Below are 21,439 nucleotides of genomic sequence, written 5' to 3'. Positions count from 1 at the left end.
ATGTTGAGCCAGGGTATGTAGTTTCTATGTTGTGTTTCCTATGTTTAGTTTCTAGATCGTTTAGATCTATGTTGGCCAGGGTGGTTCCCAATCAGAGGCAGCTGTAGCTCGTTGTCTCTGATTGGGGAGACAATACTTAGCCAGCCTGTTGGCACTAGTGGGTTGTGGGATCTTGTTCCGTGTAAGGTATGTTGTTTGTATGCTACCTTGGACTTCACGTTTCGTTTGTTGTTTTGTCGTGTGTTTAGTCGTAAATAAATATGAATGCATATCACGCTGCGCCTTCGTCCTTCTCGTTCGTAAACGATCGTGACACTTATTCTGTAGGTCAGGATATACTGGATTAGATAAGTGAATGCAGCATATCTGGTAGATCAAATCCAATAAAATTTTATTTTTCACATGCTTCGTAAACAACAGGTGTAGACTAATAGTGAAATGCTTACTTACGGGCCCTTCCCAACAATACAGAGAGAGAAAAAATAGAGAAATAATAGAAAAATAATAACACAAGGAATGAATGCACAATGAGTAACGATAACTTGGCTACATACACAGGGTATCAGTACGAAGTCAATGTGCAGGTGTACGAGGTAATTGAGGTAGATATAGGTAGGGGTAAAGTGACTAGGCAACAGGATAGATAATAAGCAGTATCAGCACCGTATGTGATGAGTCAAAAGAGTGCAAAAAGGGTCAAAGCAGATAGTCTGGGAAGCTATTTGGTTAACTATTTAACAAACTTTTAGCAGTCTTATGGCTTGGGGGTAGAAGCTGTTCAGGGTCCTGTTGGTTCCAGACTTGGTGCATCGGTACCGCTTGCCGTGCGATAGCAGAGAGAACACTCTATGACTTGGGTGGCTGGAGTCTTTGACAATTTTTAGGGCCTTCCTCTGACACCGCCTGGTATAGAGGTCCTGGATGGCAGGGAGCTCAGCCCCAGTGATGTACTGGGCCGTACTCACCACCCTCTATAGCGCCTTGCGGTCGGATGCCAAGCAGTTGCCATACCAAGCGGTGATGCAGCCAGTCAAGATCCTCTCAATGGTGCAGCTGTGGAACTTTTTGAGGATCTGAGGTACCATGCCAAATCTTTAAAAAACAGATAAAAGCCTTTATGAAAAACAGGAAGGAAGATGAGAGATTCTTCTTTAATAAGGAAGGTTTTCAGGGTCACCTCCGGCTCCAAAGATCAGAGGGTTCTTCTGAAGGTGTCTGCTGACAAATCATTGTAACCAAAATCACATTCTCATACCCTACTAACGAACAACATATTCCATACAGAGAAGAAACAATAGGCTTTGATTTGGGTGTACACACATCATAGGACACACACACACATGCACACACACACTATTAATGTAATCTTCCCCAGCTGGCCTTGGCAGAAGAAAGCACGACACAGAGAAAAGGAAAGATCAGTGTTTGTTTACAGCAGAGAGAGATGATCGCTGCAACATCTCTGCTTTGAAGTGAGCGTCTCTGTCTGTGCCTCGAATATAAATAACTAACAAAGAGCAGAACACAGCAGGGTAGGGGGGCAGCTCTGTCGCACTGATTCCAGTGTGTGTGTGTGTGTGTGTGTGTGTGTGTGTGTGTGTGTGTGTGTGTGTGTGTGTGGCCGGCCATGCGTGCATGTTCGTATGTGTGTGTTTGCGAGATAATCCGAGCCATATCTGCCTGTGCCAACGCAGGTGACACACACAATCACCATAGCTTTACAGCTCTGAATTAGGCCATTGTCTGAGCTCATAAAGCTGTAGGTCCTGTACCACATGTCTACTACAGAGACACAGACTGACAGGATGGAGGAGAGGAGAACACATGTAGGAACAGAGAGGATGACTGATAAACACACAGAGGCAAAGATGGACATGAAGGAGAGATGGAGAAGGAGAGATGGAGAAGAGAGAGCAATTGTGGTGAAAATGAAAGACAAGTCTAAAGGGTAGATACAGGCAGGGAGACATGGAGATACATTGATAGACTGAGTAGAGGAGAGAGACAGAGATGGAAAGAATGCAAAGCAGATGAAAGTGAGACAGAAAGTTCCTCTTTAGTGTTTGTGGATGAGAGGGGACCTGTTACTGGGAGAAAACAAAGGACAGCATCTTACTGCAATGCTGTGTGAAAGTAGACACGAATAATACACACACACACAGATTGCTGTTATTCACACCACCCTCCTATCAATTAGAGGACAGTGAGTATAGGGGAGCGTCACAAAGAGAGGGATGAGAGAGGGAAAGGAAAGCACACTCCTGCTTTACTCAGCCTTCTCTCTCTCACTCTTCCTCTGTCTTTCTGCTCCCCGACTATCCCGTCTCTCTGCATCTCATTTTATTACAAACCTCCTCTCCTCTTCCCCTGTGTCCTTGATCTCCCTCCCTCCCTCCCTCCCTCCCTCCCTCCCTCCCTCCCTCCCTCCCTCCCTCCCTCCCTCCCTCCCTCCCTCCCTCCCTCCCTCCCTCCCTCCCTCCTTCACTCCCTCCCTCCCTCCCTCCCTGGCCAGTTCACATGCTGATTCTAGTTTAGATGAGTGCTGGACTAGTATTTCCACACAGACACAGCACTAGTGCATCAGTGGTTCAGTAGGACACCTCCATCACCTAGTGACTCAAGTGGTATTTGTATCAACCTGCTGACTGTGTTTGTGTGTACAGCACAACACAATAGAATGACACTTTATTCATTCCCACCAGGCAAATGGAAATAGCTGCCACTGCAGCAGCTGAAACAAGGACATGCATTCTTATCCACGTTTGTGTGTGTGTGTGTGTTTGTGTGTGTATGTGCGTGCATACGCTCATGTTAGAAGATTGTGTGTATGTTCAGCCATCTGTAGTTCCTCTGGGTCAGGCCGGGGTCAAAGGCCAGGAGGCATGACGACTAACTATCTGCTTCATTTAATACACTCAGTACAAGGACATATTCCATACAAAAACATCCCCTTTCCCCCAAGTGGCCTTCCACAGAGTTGTGTGTCATGCATAATTGTGTTATTAAATGTGCAGAATGCATTCATACGAAGAGCTACAGCACAGGTCATAGACACTATTTAGAGGTGTATATGGGTCACTGCACATGGAGTTCCAGTGTTCTGATTGGTTCTAGTGTGCTTCTGGAATTTTCCATTTGACCACACATGTGCCTATGTGCTGTAAGTCATTCAGCTAGATAGAGTTAACACTAAGGATAATGATGATGGGAGCGCCGTGGCGTGAAGATTCACAAGCAACTCTTTACATCAGCAGTTAGTATGTTTTAAATAGAGAGCGAGAGCGAGAGTGAGAGAGAGCACGAGAGATCGAGATACTTGTTATTCCCGAGGCTTTTCAAAATGCCATTGAACAGCCCCTGCTTCATCACATAATCCCTGCATATTACAAAGAGAGAAATGTAATTAGGAGCAGAATGTGGAGCGTATATGTGAGGGCTTAAATGTTCCTCTGTCTCATTAGTGTCACGTCATTGTTCCCCCAGCGCCCGGACCTCCGTGTGTGAACACCAGGAGAATGGAGAGACTGTAACTGTGACTGCAGGGTGTGGAGCTTGGTGTGTGGGTGTGTTTAACTACACTCAGCCATCTTTCTCTCTCTAACGCTACTTTAAACACTGTCTGTGTCACGTCAGCACTGGCTGAAATATAATCTGGATGGGATCAGAGGCTGAAATATCTCCCCGGCAAAGCAGGCAATAACTCACAGAGAAATGTTACTTTTTCAGCATGAAAGGGAGAGATGGAGAGAGCGATTGAGAGTGAGTGAGACAAATTTAGTTGGTGACTAAGAAAGAGAGAAAAACTGCTGAATAATTCTGTGTACGTTTGAATAGGGCTTTTGTTTTGTTTTACACAAACCAGAAACCGATGCAGTTTGGATCCCCCCAACCTCCCTTTTTGGCGGAGTCTCAATGCACCATGAGTATGTTGTTCTCTGCCTTTAATCAGAAGCCAATAGGCATGTTAACAAGTCTACAAACACAACAGGAAACGCTCAGGTTGAATGGTGGTTAGGAACCATGAAGTCTTCCTCCCAGGAAAGATCTGGTTCTGTTTGTTATTATAGGCTGGCCAATGAGATGATGTTTTATTTTAGCTACTGAGGGCTCTTGCTCTCCAAGACCTCATGGCTTGTCCTCCCTCTCCATCCCACAATCACAACCACGCCTTCTGCCCCTCCCTCTACAGGTGAGACCTCATGGCTTGTCCTCCCTCTCCATCCCACCACCACCACCACCACGCCTTCTGCCACTCCCTCTACAGGTGAGACCTCATGGCTTGTCCTCCCTCTCCATCCCACCACCATCACCACGCCTTCTGCCCCTCCCTCTACAGGTGAGACCTCACGGCTTGTCCTCCCTCTCCATCCCACCACCACCACCACGCCTTCTGCCCCTCCCTCTACAGGTGAGACCTCATGGCTTGTCCTCCCTCTCCATCCCACCACCACCACCATGCCTTCTGCAACTCCCTCTACAGGTGAGACCTCATGGCTTGTCCTCCCTCTCCATCCCACCACCACCACTTCTGCCGCTCCCTCTACAGGTGAGACCTCATGGCTTGTCCTCCCTCTCCATCCCACCACCATCATCACCATGGCTTCTGCCCCTCCCTCTACAGGTGAGACCTCATGGCTTGTCCTCCCTCTCCATCGCACCACCACCACCACGCCTTCTGCCCCTCCCTCTACAGGTGTGTGCCACATATCTCTGGCATCCTGTGCACATTCTCAGTGTTTCATTGCTTTTCCCTTGGCCCTGAGGAGAGGATAATTACACTATGATTACAGTTTTCATTGGCATTTTGCCCACACACCAGTTGGTGTGTGTGTTAATGCCAGACACAGGGATCTCAAAGGCCACCTCTTTGATGACAGCTTCCCTGGACACAGTTTACCCCTTTGAAGCCACCGTGCTGCAGTACATTTGCATTCCCAATAAGCTGTATGATCTGGTGTGTGTGTGTCTTTGTGAGTGCGTATTTTTGTGTGTGTGTGTGTACGTGTGTTGCGTGTGTGTGTGTGTGTGTGTTCATGATCCCTGCAGAGTCCATAAGGGAGTTCTATGTTCTCAGAAAGTGGCTACCTCTATCTGAGTAATGACACAGGTTGGGTTGTGGAGCTCTGGGTTATTGACTTTGTTCTCTGCTGGTGTCAGTTTCTGGGAACTCCTTTTTATTTCCTGGGAACACCATATTTTTCTGACTGCTCCAGTGTCTGTCTGTTTGTTGGTAGCTCTGTGTTGTCAGCCATAGGCTGCTCAAAGGCTTCTCTCTGTGTTGATAACATCTTGCTATCCACTAATTATCTTCTCTTTCTCCTCCCTCTTGAGTTACTGTGATTCAAATCAAGTGACACAGATTAACAAAGATTATTTGAGGGAAAGAGACTGAAAGCTTTTGAAATTAAACAAATATTTTTGGGAAGACTTGCAGCAGTATTCGTAGTGGCAATGGTAGTTGTAGTACAATAGTGGTGTTATTAGTAGGTAGGACGTCACAGTCATGTGTCATTAGTAGGTAGTCACAGTCGTGTCATTAGTAGGTAGTCACAGTCATGTGTCATTAGTAGGTAGTCACAGTCATGTGTCATTAGTAGGTAGTCACAGTCATGTGTCATTAGTAGGTAGTCACTGTCATGTGTCATTAGTAGGTAGTCGCAGTCATGTGTCATTAGTAGGTAGTCACTGTCATGTGTCATTAGTAGGTAGTCGCAGTCATGTGTCATTAGTAGGTAGTCGCAGTCATGTGTCATTAGTAGGTAGTCACAGTCATGTGTCATTAGTAGGTAGTCACAGTCATGTGTCGTTAGTAGGTAGTCACCGTCATGTGTCATTAGTAGGTAGTCACAGTCATGTGTCATTAGTAGGTAGTCACAGTCATGTGTCATTAGTAGGTAGTCACAGTCAAGTGTCATTAGTAGGTAGTCACCGTCATGTGTCGTTAGTAGGTAGTCACCGTCATGTGTCGTTAGTAGGTAGTCACAGTCATGTGTCGTTAGTAGGTAGTCACTGTCATGTGTCATTAGTAGGTAGTCACTGTCATGTGTCATTAGTAGGTAGTCACAGTCATGTGTCATTAGTAGGTAGTCACCGTCATGTGTCATTAGTAGGTAGTCACAGTCATGTGTCATTAGTAGGTAATCAGAGTCATGCGTGAGGTAACTTAACTGTAGGAGCATACAGTAGTCATAACCATATGTTAAAATACAAGTCACTGTGGGTTTTCTCCTCTCCAGATCCTCCTCCCCTATCTGTCACCACCAGTCTATATATGAATAATGTGCTAGTAAAAGAGAACCATCTTCTCTAATTAGCACGTTTAGCCATGCATATGGCTGCAAACAGTAAACAGTAAAACTATTAATGATGAATGAATCTAAGGATAATTGCTGGAGCTGTCAGGGTCATTAGCACTCGTCGGGCCTGTCTCATTACCAGCTTGCAGAGCACATTCACTCCTGGACTCTGACAATTTCTCTCTCTCTCCCTCTCTCTCTCTCTCTCTCTCTCTCTCTCTCTCTCTCTCTCTCTCTCTCTCTCTCTCTCTCTCTCTCTCTCTCTCTCTTTCTTTCTTTCTTTCTTTCTTTCTTTCTTTCTTTCTTTCTTTCTTTCTTTCTTTCTTTCTTTCTTTCTTTCTTTCTTTCTTTCTTTCTTTCTTTCTTTCTTTCTTTCTTTCTCTCAGCCAGACTGTAAATCCACCACCACTCACTTTTACTCCACTGAGTGACTGATGAGAAGGAAAAATACTTTCAGTTCTTTTGATCTACTTTTTCAGTTTGGTCACGCAGGTTTAGAAGTAGCTTTCACCAGGAAAAACAGTTGATGACTTAAGGTGTGACCTGAAGTCTTGAATGGGAAACGGTCTTGCCTTTTGCATATAGCAGCTCCACTTGTTGTAAATTGGTATTAGCTGTAAAAACAAAAGCTGAACCTCAACCTGACTGGATCAAGCCTTCACTGAGGCACATTAACCTTGGTCACCCATGTTTACATTTACCACACCCTCTGACAGACTAACCATCCAAACAATAGCTTCAGATGTCAGTCTTCTGGATGTGGAGCATCCATCCTGATTGACATGGGCTGACCAGTAGGCTATGTTTGTACTGCTGTAGAATCAACAGAGATTATTTTATTTTCAAACAATAGAGTACCCTGTTTACAGACTAGTTTCTAATTATAAAACCAAAAAGAGTGTTACTCTTCTCGGTTCATTTTATCACGAGTACATTAAAGTGGCAATCAGCAGTAGAAACAATAACAAAGTGTTCTCCCCTCCCCTGTTTCAGTTAAAAGCTGAGGGATGGGGCTGGAGAAATATAACCAGAGAGATGGATGCAAGGACTGACCATCCATGATATCACAATTATTTTTGGAGTAAAACAAGCTTATATTTTGGGTTCTGATGGGGTACGACAGTTGAACTAAGCTCATGAGGCATTTATAAGTTATATTCTTCAAGAACCAATGGTTACATATCATTACTGTAAAAGTACAAAAATGTATGTAGCAATGGGCTGCGGTTCAAAAGCTCATTAATTGTAGCAACTGCTGATTGCCCCTTTAAGAATATGGTAACACACAGTCTGGATTATTAACACACTACTATGACAATAATAATTGTATAATAATTTGCTCCAGACTTGTAAACTGTCAAAGCCGTACCATTCAGGCCCTGACCTTTTGAGATTTACATTTTTACATTTTAGTCATTTAGCAGACGCTCTTATCCAGAGCGACTTACAGTTAGTGAGTGCATACATTGTTTTTTTTGTATTTTTTTTCATACTGGCCCCCCGTGAGATGAATGGTGTTCAAATGAATTCGATAGATATTGCTGCATAATTGACTGGTATAGTTCCTCCAGGCCATGACCTTGTCTTCTGAAAAATGCACAATGATTTGATAATTTAATAAGGCTTCCAGTCTGGAGCCTTGTTGCTACAAATGACATATCCAAAATGGAAAATGTAAGGTGACCTTTCACAAGGTCAAATACATAAACTGATTTTCTGCTTTTTAAGACCACAGAGAAATGGCCATACTGTCTCCATGCAAATATCTATATCTTTGGCCTTCCATATTAATCAGACCAAATCATTACTGTTTCTGTATAAAGGAGAATATGTTAATCTAGTCGAGTGTCACGATCGTTGACAGATGCGGACCAAGGCGCAGCGTGATAAGCGTACATTCTTTATTTGTACTTACACAACACGAACCAAAACAATAAACCAAACGATACGTGAAGTCCTGGGTTATACACAAAACCATACGGAACAAGATCCCACCATAAACTAGTGAACACAGGCTGCTTAAGTATGGACCCCAATCAGAGACAATGAGCTACAGCTGTCTCTGATTGGGAACCACCCTGGCCAACATATAAATAAACGATCTAGAACAAAACCCATAGAAAACTAAACATAACAAGTCCACACCCTGGCTCAACATTTAAGAGTCCCCAGAGCCAGGACGTGACAGTACCCCCCACCAAAGGCGCGGACTGCGACCGTGCCAACCAAACACAACAGGGGAGGGGCCGGGTGGGCATTCCACCTCGGAGGCGGATCCGGCTCCGGGCGTGACCACCACTCTCCCTCTACTCCCCCGTAGCGCCCCTGGTCTGGTCTGGCCCCGCTGGCCAGAGATGGACTGGACACCAGTGGAGCGGATTGCTCTGGCTCCGGTGTGGAGCAGCTGACCGGTGCCGGACCAGGCACCGGTGGAACAGGCACGGACCGTGCCGGACTGACGACGCGCACCACTGGCTTGGTGCGGGGAGCAGGAACGGGCCGGACCGGGCTGGCGACGTCGCACCACTGGCTTGGTGCGGGGAGCAGGAACGGGCCGGACCGGGCTGACGACGTGCACCACTGGCTTGGTGCGGGGAGCAGGAACGGGCCGGACCGGGCTGACGACGCGCACCACTGGCTTGGTGCGGGGAGCAGGAACAGGCCGGACCGGGCTGGCGACGCACACCACTGGCTTGGTGCGGGGAGCAGGAACAGGCCGGACCGGGCTGGCGACGCACACCACAGGCTTGGTGCGAGGGACAGGAACAGGCCGGACCGGGCTGATGACGTGCACCACAGGCTTGGTGCGAGGGACAGGAACAGGCCGGACCGGGCTGGTGACGCGCACCACAGGCTTGGTGCGGGGAGCAGGAACGGGCCGGACCGGGCTGACGACGCGCACCACTGGTTTGGTGCGAGGGACAGGAACAGGCCGGACCGGGCTGGCGACGCGCACCACAGGCTTGGTGCGAGGGACAGGAACAGGCAGGACCGGCCTGGCGACGCGCACCACAGGCTTGGTGCGAGGGGACAGGAACAGGCCGGACCGGCCTGACGACGCGCACCACTGGCTTGGTGCGAGGGACAGGAACAGGCCGGACCGGGCTGGCGACGCGCGCACCACTGGTTTGGTGCGAGGGACAGGAACAGGCCGGACCGGGCTGGCGACGCGCACCACAGGCTTGGTGCGGGAGGCAGGAACAGGCCGGACCGGGCTGGCGACGCGCACCACAGGCTTGGTGCGGGGGAGCAGGAACGGGCCGGACCGGGCTGACGACGCGCACCACTGGTTTGGTGCGAGGGACAAGAACAGGCCGGACCGGGCTGGCGAAGCGCACCACAGGCTTGGTGCGAGGGACAGGAACAGGCCGGACCGGGCTGGCGACGCGCACCACAGGCTTGGTGCGAGGGACAGGAACAGGCCGGGCTGGACTGTGGAGACAGACTGGAGGTCTGGAGCGGAGAGCTGACACAACCCGTCCTGGCTGAATGCCTATTTCCACACACTCTGTGTGAGGCATCAGCACAGGACGTACAGGGCTGTGCACTCGTACTGGCACTACAGCACGTGGCACTGGTGCAGGATATCCGTGACCGAGGAGGGGTACTGGAGGCCACGAGCGTTGAGCCGGCACACTCCGTCTTGGCTGCATGCCCACCTTAGCACGACACGTGCGTGGTGCTAGCACAGGACGTACAGGACTGTGCCAGAACACTCGCGGCACAGTACGTGGCTCCGCATAACCCGGAACCTGCCCAGTCTCACGCTGCCTAGCCTGAGTACGGGGAGTTGGCTCTGCTCTACCTCTAGGCTCCGCCAACCACCCTTCCAGCCCCCCAAACCTGGTGGCCTCCTCTCCTAGATCGCCGATGCGCCCTGTAGCTGCCTCCAGCAGCCCCGTCGTCCACGCTGTGTGCCCCCCCAAAAAAAATTACTTGGGGTTGCCTCTCGCGTGTCCGTCGTCGCCACGGTTGGCGCCGTTTCTCCTCTCCTGCCTGGGCCTTTACTTCTGCCCATGGCCCTCTGCCCGCGAATATGTCCTCCCAAGACCACCATTCGCCCACCTGGGACATCGCCAACTTCTCCTGTTTGGCACGCTGCTTGGTCCTCTGATGGTGGGATCTTCTGTCACGATCGTTGACAGATGCGGACCAAGGCGCAGCGTGATAAGCGTACATTCTTTATTTGTGCTTACACAACACGAACCAAAACAATAAACCAAACGATACGTGAAGTCCTGGGTTATACACAAAACCATACGGAACAAGATCCCACCATAAACTAGGGAACACAGGCTGCCTAAGTATGGTCCCCAATCAGAGACAACGAGCTACAGCTGTCTCTGATTGGGAACCACCCTGGCCAACATAGAAATAAACGATCTAGAACAAAACCCATAGAAAACTAAACATAACAAGTCCACACCCTGGCTCAACATTTAAGAGTCCCCAGAGCCAGGGCGAGACATCGAGACAGTCCCATGTTACGATTCATTGCAGTATGTCTGTTTTTGGTTATATAATTAGAGAGGCTTTGGAATTTCCTATTTATTTCAGTTCTATATCATAGGTCTATATTCTACAGTCTTGACATAACGTTTTCCTACAGTAACAAAGCAGTTTTAGTAACAAAGATGTCAAAAAACTAAAAACACTGACATGCTTCTTATTCATGCCCTGTTCTCTCCTCAGTTGTCGTCGGTCTGTGAAGGCTGTTTGCTGTAGTGGTGCTAGTTGGCTCATAGTGAAGTCAGAGGGGAGGCAATTAGCTCAAACAAGAAGAGGTGCTTGATGCCTGTCGGGACTCAAACTAACTTGGTATTATTCCCTTCTCTTCTGCTGAGGAACACATGCCAGGTGCTCCCTCAGCTTCCGTCTGTCCGTCCGTCTGTTTGTCTGTCCGCCCGTCCATCTGTCTGTCCTAATCTCTCAGCCTCTATCTTACTCTGTCTTTCTCTTCCCCTGTCTCCTCCGCCCTCTCTGGTTCTCTGGCCAGTCGCCACATTGGAAATTAATATGGAACACTAGCCTGGCACTCTCTGGAGGTTCTAGGTCTGCTGTCTGAATTTATCGGCTGTTGGCAAATCATTTTCACACGCTGTTTTTAGAAATTGATTTTCCCAGCTACAGTTGTAGTGCTAGTCCCTGATGAAGTGAGGGCTCACTTTGACTGAGATAAGCATAGACAAACTTACATATTCTGTCTCACACACAGGAATACACTCACAGCTCTATGTACCCCAGGAATAGTTTACGTTACATTACAGTATTACCAATCACGTGAGAAGACATGGTTACACACTATTAGTAACGCCCAGCCTCAGTCTTCCAAGCACACTCTATAGACAGAGACAGAGACAGGGGTGGGCGTACATGAACAGCTTCTTATCACACTAATGTTGCCTCACACACTTGTCTCTATGTTCACACGTCAGACATCATACATGGAGCAGCACATTATCCCGTCCCAGTGAATCCCATTTAGTGGTTAGTCACCAGCCGTGATTTCCCTGCAGTGCACACACATGATACATTAGACTGTCTGGTGGTGGCTGTTCAACTAATTGCGGAATCATTGGATGCGTGCCTGTTTTATTACTGTGAAGTGATGGCGCTCAATAATAAGCCAATTTTAAGTAGTGAAACAGTGTTGTTAGCACCACTGACATGTTCATTGCGCTGTTCTCGTACTTGACTTAAATACTTTTCCTTGAAACTCGACATGCCACAGATTCTCACCGACTGCAGTTTTTCTGTACAAGCCTGTTATTGATGTGTGGAGTGCGATGGGCTCATTAAATGAGATTCTGTTGCAGTCGGATCAGTTAGCAGCAGCAGTACATGTGAGAGGCTGAGCCCTAGTCCACTGAGACCAGGATGTGTTAGCATAAACATGTGGCTACCTGCCTGCCTGGTCTGTATGAAAATGTATGCACTCACTAACTGTATGTCGCTCTGGAGAAGAGCGTCTGCTAAATGACAAAACATTAAAAAATTTAAAATGTAAATGGTCTGCATGGGGATGTAGCCTAGCACTAGCTATAATTGACTGCAGAGGAGTGGAGATGAGAGATTGGGTCCTACACTGGAAAAAGTGAGATGTGATTGAGATGAGCATCGAGAGCAAGGAAGGAACTTGACCATCACCACACTGCAGATAAGTACATTAAACATGTACCAGGGACAACTTTGATGGGGGTGGGGGGCACAACAAATCTGAAATCAACTCATCATGAGGGGCCACAGTGCCTCGTGGGTCTGTATACCCACATCCATATCCACACATGCAGTCAGAGGAGGCCCTAAGAACATCCCTGATGTAGGACATATGAAAACAGAGGAAGAAAAGAAGAGAAGTAAAAACTATAAAGGATAGATCAACTAGACTCTAACAGTGTGAATGAGATCATGTGTGAAGCATTTTCCTTTCCCCCTAGAGCTGTGACTGGTGAAGGCTGTGTTTAATGTGGATGCTCCCCTGGTGAGATGATTGCCTATGTGCAGCCATTACTTCCTATACCAGTGAGAGCTGAACGCTCAGATTTAAGAGAAGGTAACGATGTGCCTCGGTGTGGGCGCTCACACCTTGGATGTGTCTTAAATGGCACGCTATTCCGTATATATTCAACTACTTTTGAACCGCAGCCCATAAAGCTCTGGTCAAAAGTAGTGCACTAGGGAATAGGGTGCCATTTGGGATGGAACCCTTACCGGCTATATTGAATGTGTGAGGAAGGAAGGGAGGGAGGAAGGAATTAATTAAAAGTTGGTAAAACTGTAATAGGTTATATTTGGATCCCTGCATGTGCACATGGAAACAGCTATCAATGTGGCTTTTTCACTCACTTGTGTGAATGAACTATTGCAGTGAAAATATCTCTCTGGATCCATTTCTGACTTCAAAGGGGGAAAAAGATAGGAAAGAACAAAAGACATGTCTGCCATCCCCTGCTCACCTTAGTTCAGAAGATAGGGGGTTATAGCTGGACCAATTCCATGAGGTCAGATGGTCAGACCCCTGACCATGATTGGGCCACTTGATGGGTGGTTGCACAGCCTCACACGTCTCTGGGAATACTCATCTCCCAGGACCCATTACCAATAGTGATAGATTTCTGAGGCATCGCTGCAGGTGTCTCACCCACACTAACACGCACGCATGTAAACACACACACACACACTTAAAACTGGGCATGCTGAGAATACTGATGGATTATTATGTGTCCCGTTAATTTGATCATAACACCAGCAATATTGTTAATGTCAAACTATTAACATTGGCCATCCCCTCCTTTCACAGTGAATGAAGACATTGATCCCTCCCCTCTCTCATCTCCCCCAGTCTGCTGGAAGGAGTCAGGCCATGGGCTTAATGGGAACTTAATGACTTTTTCACACCATAAATACTGCTGTCCACCAGAAACGGCATCAAACAAATGCTGTTTGACCATTTCCCTCTGCTCAGTGACCACATAGGTCCTCCAGGGGTTGATGATCAACACTCAGTGGCGACCCGTTGTTTTGCATGTTATTTTGGCATTAATACATGTCACATATCAATTTGCAAAAAATGTAAAAAAATTAATAATACATAATTGAGTTAATAAAGCCGCATACAAACATGGTCTCTTTTTTGCTTCTTGAGTAAGACAGGCCCAAAATGCAGGTGTTTGAGCATAGCTCAGTGCTTTCTGTGGTGGTGGGGCAGCCAGCGGAAAATACGGAGCATAGGGGTTGGTAATGTTCTCTAGTTGCGCCGTGATTGGCTCAGTGTTCTGTCACTCATGGGGACACTACATCACTGCAAAATCTACAGGGAGAGCTCGAAAATTCAAGCCCCTTGGGTGCTGCCATAGAGTCACATTAGATGTGCCCATCCAAGAAGACTCAAGGTCATTGGCCACAGATAAAATGACGTCAAATCACGTTATATCTACCGTAGCTTTGATTGGACTGATCATGTCAACATCATACCTTCAAAATCTTAGCTAGCAAGCTAGCAGTCATCATCATGAATCAAGTCGACAATCTACTGGCAAATCCTTTTCAATCCTTGTCATATGAAGAGAAATTATATAGAGAAATTATAGATAAAAGGTATCGGTGCTCATCGGCCATTGGAAATTACACAACAAGTTGGAAATGGTAAATTCAACAATGAGTGGTTTGGGAGGAATCAGTGTGTCACGATCGTCGTAAGAGGAAGCGGACCAAGGCGCAGCGTGAAATGCGTACATCTTTTATTGAGTACTATTAACAATAACAAAACAACAAAACGAAACGTGAAGTCCGCGGTCATAAACACAAACCACACGGAACAAGATCCCACAAATGACAAGTGCACAACAGGCTGCCTAAGTATGGTTCCCAATCAGAGACAACAAGACACAGCTGCCTCCGATTGGGAACCACCCCGGCCAACACAGAAATACACGATCTAGAAAAGAACACATAGAAAACAAAACATAGACACTACACATAGAAACTAACACCCTGGCTCAACATATAAGAGTCCCCAGAGCCAGGGCGTGACAGTACCCCCCCAAAGGCGCGGACTGCGACCGCCAACTAAACCCAACAGGGGAGGGGCCGGGTGGGCATTCCGCCTCGGAGGCGGATCCGGCTCCGGGCGTGACCACCACTCTCTAACTACCCCCCCCGTAGCGCCCCTGGTCTGGTCTGGCCCCGCTGGCTGGAGCTGGACTGGACATCGGTGGAGCGGATTGCTTAGGTGTGGAGCAGCTGACCGGTACCTGACCAGGCACCGGTGAAACGGGCACGGGCTGTGCCGGACTGACGACGCGCACCACAGGCTTGGTGCGGGGAGCAGGGACGGGCCGGACCGGGCTGACGACGCGCACCACTGGCTTGGTGCGGGAGCAGGAACGAGCCGGACCGGCTGACGACGCGCACCACTGGCTTGGTGCGGGAGCAGGAACAGGCCGGACCGGGCTGACGACGCGCACCACTGGCTAGGTGCGGGAGCAGAACAGGCCGGACCGCTGACGACGCGCACCACTGGCTTGTGCGGGAGCATGAACGGGCGAGGGGCACACAGGCTTCGGGGACAGGAACAGGCCGGACCGGGCTGACGCCGCACCACTGCCTTGGTGCGAGGGGCAGGAACAGGCCGGGCCGGGCTGGCGGCGCGCACCACAGGCTTGGTGCGGGGAGCAGGAACGGGCCGGACCGGGCTGACGACGCGCACCACAGGCTTGGTGCGGGGAGCAGGAACAGGCGGACCGGGCTGTGGAGACGGACTGGAGGTCTGGAGCGAAGAGCTGACACAACCCGGCCCTGGCTGAATGCCTATTTTTACACACTCTGTGTGAGGCATCAGCACAGGACGTACAGGGCTGTGCACTCGTACTGGCACTACAGCACGTGGCACTGGCGCAGGATATCCGGGACCGAGGAGGGGTACTGGAGGCCACGAGCGTTGAGCCGGCACACTCCGTCCTGGCTGCATGCCCACCTTAGCACGACACGTGCGTGGTGCTAGCACTGGACGTACAGGTCTGTGCCGGACCACTCGCGGCACAGTACGCAGCTCCGCATACCTCGGAACCTGCCCAGTCTCACGCTGCCTAGCCTGAGTACGGGGAGTTGGCTCTGCTCTACCTCTAGGCTCCGCCAACCTCCCTTCCAGCCCCCCAAACCTGGTGGCCTCCTCTCCTAATCCACAAACTCGCCCTGTAGCTGCCTCCAGCAGCCCCGTCATCCATGCCGTGTGCACCCCCCCAAAAAAATTATTGGGGTTGCCTCTCGCCTGTCCGACGACGGCCCGGTTGGCGCCGCTTCTCCTCTCCTGCCTGGGTCTCCCCCTTCATCGCCCTCCAGTAATGGACGGCCTCCTCCTCCGTTATCCTCCCCCAACCGAGGAGGACATCTACCAACGTTACCTCCGGCGTTTGCTCCTGGAAACGCTGCTTGGTCCTGTTTTGGTGGGATCTTCTGTCACGATCGTCGTAAGAGGAAGCGGACCAAGGCGTAGCGTGAAATGCGTACATCTTTTATTGAGTACTATTAACAATAACAAAACAACAAAACGAAACGTGAAGTCCTCGGTCATAAACACAAACCTACACGGAACAAGATCCCACAAATGACAAGTGCACAACAGGCTGCCTAAGTATGGTTCCCAATCAGAGACAACAAGACACAGCTGCCTCCGATTGGGAACCACCCCGGCCAACACAGAAATACACGATCTAGAAAAGAACACATAGAAAACAAAACATAGACACTACACATAGAAACGAACACCCTGGCTCAACATATAAGAGTCCCCAGAGCCAGGGCGTGACACAGTGGCTAACTGCAAGCATTACAAAGCAATCCCTAGCCTGCTATTCAGTGGAATGGGTGTGTGGTCCAAGTCTGGGTTTCAGGGTCTCTTTTCCAAGCTTAAAAGGATAAACATTCAACATTGGCCATGCTGTCAATCCAGCATGACTTCTGCCGCGTTCAAAACAACTGGAAACTCAGAACTGGGAAATCTCAGACTTCAGTGAGTTCAAGACAACTGGGAACTGGGAAAGAAACTAGCTTAGACAGGGAAAATACGTTTTGAACAGTCATCCAACTCGGAATTCCAATTCGGGAACTTGGGCCTCTTTCTAGAGTTCTGACCTGAAGATCACTGATGTCATGATTCAACCCTGTGTTTTTCAGAGTTCCCAGTTGTCTTGAAAGCACTATATATCCAGAGAATGCCAGACTTTGATGTCAAAATTTGCCTACTAATGACCGCCACACCACCTTCCTGTTCAAGTGAGCACAGCACAACAAGGTGAGTCCAGAAATGTATTGTATGCTGCTGCATAAATTATGTCATATGCCAGGGAGATACAGTACCAGTCAAAAGTTTGGACACACCTACTCATTCCATGGTTTTCCTTTATTTTTTACTATTTTCTACATTGTAGAATAACAGTGAAGACATCAAAACTATGAAATAACACATATGGAATCATGTAGTAACCAAAAACGTGTTAAACAAATCAAAATATATTTTATATTTGAGATTCTTCAAAGTAGCCACCCTTTGCCTTCATGACAGCTTTGCACACTCTTTATTAGGCTTGGTGGGGGACTCAGGTGCAGAGACGGACACACGGACAACAGAGGGTGAATTAGGATGTCGTTTATTCAGCGTGAATTGGCAGAGAGAAACAGTTCAGGGTGGAATAGCTTCAGACCGGGGTAGGAGCTGAGTGGGGGGGAGAGCCAGTAGTCCGGAGAGCTGGATGACGAGGATATCAGACAACAGATGAGCAGGTTGCGGCGTGGGAATGGCAGGTAGGCAGGCAGCAGGAACAGACGGGATCTGGTCGAAGGAGAGACAGGTTACAAACGTGGCAGAAACAACTATAATGCTGAGATAGTAACAACTAGACTGAGATTGCTGTACGGGCCAAGTTACCACAGGTAGTGTAGGAACGAACTGGCGCTGGAGAGGTGTCCAGCCCGGGTAGATAACTGCTGGTTGATTGATGACAATGAGCCGCAGCTGGAAGTAACGGAGCATGAGAGAGAATGGCCACGCCCCCTGACCTAGATCCTCTGACTGGGCTGCACAGCAGGGGGAGACAGACACAGACAACACACACACACAGGGGAAAAAGGAAAAGGGAAACAAGCGGGAACCGGACCAACAGTGCCGAACCGTAACACTCTTGGCATTCTCTCAACCAGCTTCATGAGGAATGTTTTTCCAACCGTCTTGAAGGAGTTCCCACATATGCTGAGCACTTGTTGGCTGCTTTTCCTTCACTCTGCGGTCCAACTCATCCCAAACCATCTCAATTGGGTCGAGGTTGGGTGATTGTGGAGGCCAGGTCAACTGATGCAGCACTCCATCACTCTCCTTCTTGGTCAAATAGCCCTTACATCTCAATTGTCAGTATAAACCACATTTGTTTAAGCAAGTCAGCCATATCAGCTATGTTTTTTTTAAAGGCAGTAAATGAGGGTGAATGAACTGTTTCGCTGCCAGACAAGGCTCCGCTGATAGCCAGGTGTAGCAGTGGTAAGGTTTTGGGACTTCTGTTGGGACTCTGCTGTTGGGACAGCTTCATGTAAGCCCTAACAGTGTGTTTTCACCGTTTGTCACCGTTATAGTGCAATTAATGTATTGTTTAGTGTTGTGTTGTGTTGTGGCTTTGTTGGCATGCGTCTACATTTTTTGGGGGAGTTTGCCCCACCGAGATTTACATGCTAAAATCACCACTGAATACTCAGGAGGCAGGACTGAGGCTGGGCTTAGGTGTCATGCTGGAGAATGGACTGGACAGAAAGCAGGGGGGTCGTTCCATTTGATCAAATGGAACGACCCATGGGAGAGGTGCAGGGCTTGAAGGAGACTTTGATGCCACCCCAGATAAAGGGTCAGTGACAGGGTGACAGTGACATGACAGTATACCGGAAATGCAGGCTGTCCCCTGGCTGTCCCTACAAAGAAACACAGCAGCCATTATGTTCTGGCCGCCTGCTTGGATATGACAGCTTTGGGAGCGCTGAAGTAGTAGGTGATGAAAGCATGATGAAAATGGCAGCAGTCTTGGTGTTCATGCACATGCGTGTTTGGTAGTATGTGTGTGGAACTTGGAAGGTAGGTGATTTCCAAAATCCTCCCCCTGTGCTGGTTTTCCCCAGGCTTTGTTGGCCTGTCAGCATAGATTACTGTGAAGTTGATGAGATTGGACAGAGTCACAACTACAGTGGGCCATGAGAATGATGCGATTGGTCAGGGACTCGTTCCAAGAAGGCAGCTAGAGACACCTGATTGGTCAAAATAATACTTGTAGACGCTGATGAGGTTGATGTGATTGGGCGGTGGCAGATTCAGAGGTGATAATGACATTGACATTGGTGGTCAGGGACCGACAAAACACTTTGGTCTAATACCGCTGAAATGCTGCATTTGGTTGTTAATGCCATCGCTGAATAGTACCTAACTATCGAAATGGCCAAGAGCTGTGTTGTTTTCTGGAGAGCCACTTCTCATGTTAATCCACAGAGACAGATAACCAGAGATAAATATGATCATGTGACTACCGTTCATTTATGGATGCATCCATATTAATCAGTCAATGCTGGATATGAGGGATAAAGTGAGCGCAAAACGAGAGAGAACTACGGGGAAGAGAAAAATGAAGAGGCGGAATCCACAGCTTTATAACTGGGGGCTGATGTAGTGTGAGATGGGAGGAGGGGGGGTTATTTCATCTTAAGGATGCTTGATTTAGGATACATCAAGAAAAGGGATGTTTATTTCCTCATCAAAAGTGCAGTTCAAGTGTCTGAGGCCACCTGGCCCTACTGCGTAATCCCTGTTTCTGTGAACAGCCTAGTTCCCAAACCCCAGCCCTCCTCTCTTCATACCCTCCTCTGTGTTATAGACTCATGATCAGAAGAGGGGGGTAAGATATCTGTTTTTCAGCACTAGACTGATTTTAATTCATCCAGGGCCATAAAGGCCATTCCATGTCATGCTGGAAGCCACTGCATGATAACCAGGGATAATGCCTTTTATTTTTCTGCTGTCTTAATCACAGAGTTGAATAACAAATCATTAAGATCTACTGTACTGTGACACATGGGACATGTTTTTGTTAAATGTTGTATTGCTGTCCGGGATAGATCTATTATTTGTATTCTAGTACCAAACAATCTTCAAATACAAGTTGATGAAATATGCTCTCTTTGAGTTTGATTCTCTTGTATCAATAATATAACATTTGGCCGTTGGCAGTATTGAGGGGTTTTCTAATGACTTTCCGACTGAGTGACATTTTAGTATTCAACACATTTACTGTAACATGCAAAGGCTCAGTAATCAAACAGACAGAAGCAGAAGATGGCTTATCAGGCCAACTGCTGACAGACCACATCGTTGCACAGCCAGGCCGACACAGCTCTGCAACCAACTCATTTGTTGGTGTAAGTGATCCCAGAGATATTGATCCAGTATGTGAAGATTTCCCTGGGAAAACACACAAACAACTACTCACCGGTGTCCAGAGGAAACCATCCACAATGCTTAAACTGGAAATGGAACTAGTACATGAACAGCATGTATCAGGGTTTCCCCAACCACAGGTGTCCCCCATAAACACTTGTGTGTTCGTTGGACACATTTTAGGTGTCTATAATCAGTCTTGTTATGGACAATGTGTCCAGAAAAAAATTGAGGAAATAAAGGGAAAAGATGGGAGATGCAAACACATGAGGGTGACAAGGAAGTCACACAATCAGTGGAGAAAAGTCAAACTTCCCCAGAATGAAGTGACATGCAGTGTTCTCCATCAGAGGTCACAGCTTGATTAAATAACTCTCTATGTCATACTGTTTCTGTCTCTCTCTTTCTCTCCCTCTCCCTATCTCTCTCTCACTGTCTCCCTCTCTCTCCCTCTCTCTCTCTCTCTCTCTCTCTCTCTCTCTCTCTCTCTCTCTCTCTCTCTCTCTCTCTCTCTCTCTCTCTCTCTCTCTCTCTCTCTCTCTCTCTCTCTCTCTCTCTCTCTCTCTCTCTGTCTCACTCTATTTCTACATATATCTCTCTCTCTCTTCTCTTCCCCCATCTCTCTCCATCTCGTCTCCCTGAATGTGCTCAATCCCATCAGACGACTTTGAATAAATTGTTGTTGCCTGGGTAATTGCTTGGTTTTGGAGAAAATTAAATTGATTTCATCGGGAGAGACTCTGAGACTCTGTATGTCTTTGTGTTGGATGACTTTCAAAAGCAGACACGTTGTTCTATCAGAGCTGAGGATGACAGGCAGTCCAAGCTCTAGATTGAAGTTTAGCCTCTGCTGCTACTGGCCAGCACTTTGTTGGAGGACATTTTACAAATAATTATACTTTTCTGGAGGGGAATTTTCTCATTTTAATTGCCTCATGGCGTTGCTTTGATGGGAAAATCGATCTGTACTCATGAATACCTACAACTGGGTCCTCTGTTAGTGTGTTAAGAGGACCGTATTGAGTAGTTTGTCATTGACTTTGGTCCAAATATTGATTGCCAAGAGAGACAGAGAAGGAGCGCTCAAGAAATAATGGGAGAGAGACAGAGAGAGACAGAGAGAGAACGACATTGGGTGGGGAGGTGAGAGAGAGAGAAGAGGAGAGGGAGAGAATGCTGT

Source organism: Coregonus clupeaformis, unplaced genomic scaffold (genome assembly GCF_020615455.1).
Source record: "Coregonus clupeaformis isolate EN_2021a unplaced genomic scaffold, ASM2061545v1 scaf0504, whole genome shotgun sequence".
NCBI classification, from domain to species: Eukaryota; Metazoa; Chordata; class Actinopteri; order Salmoniformes; family Salmonidae; genus Coregonus; species Coregonus clupeaformis.
Note: the sequence above shows the minus strand (reverse complement) of the source record.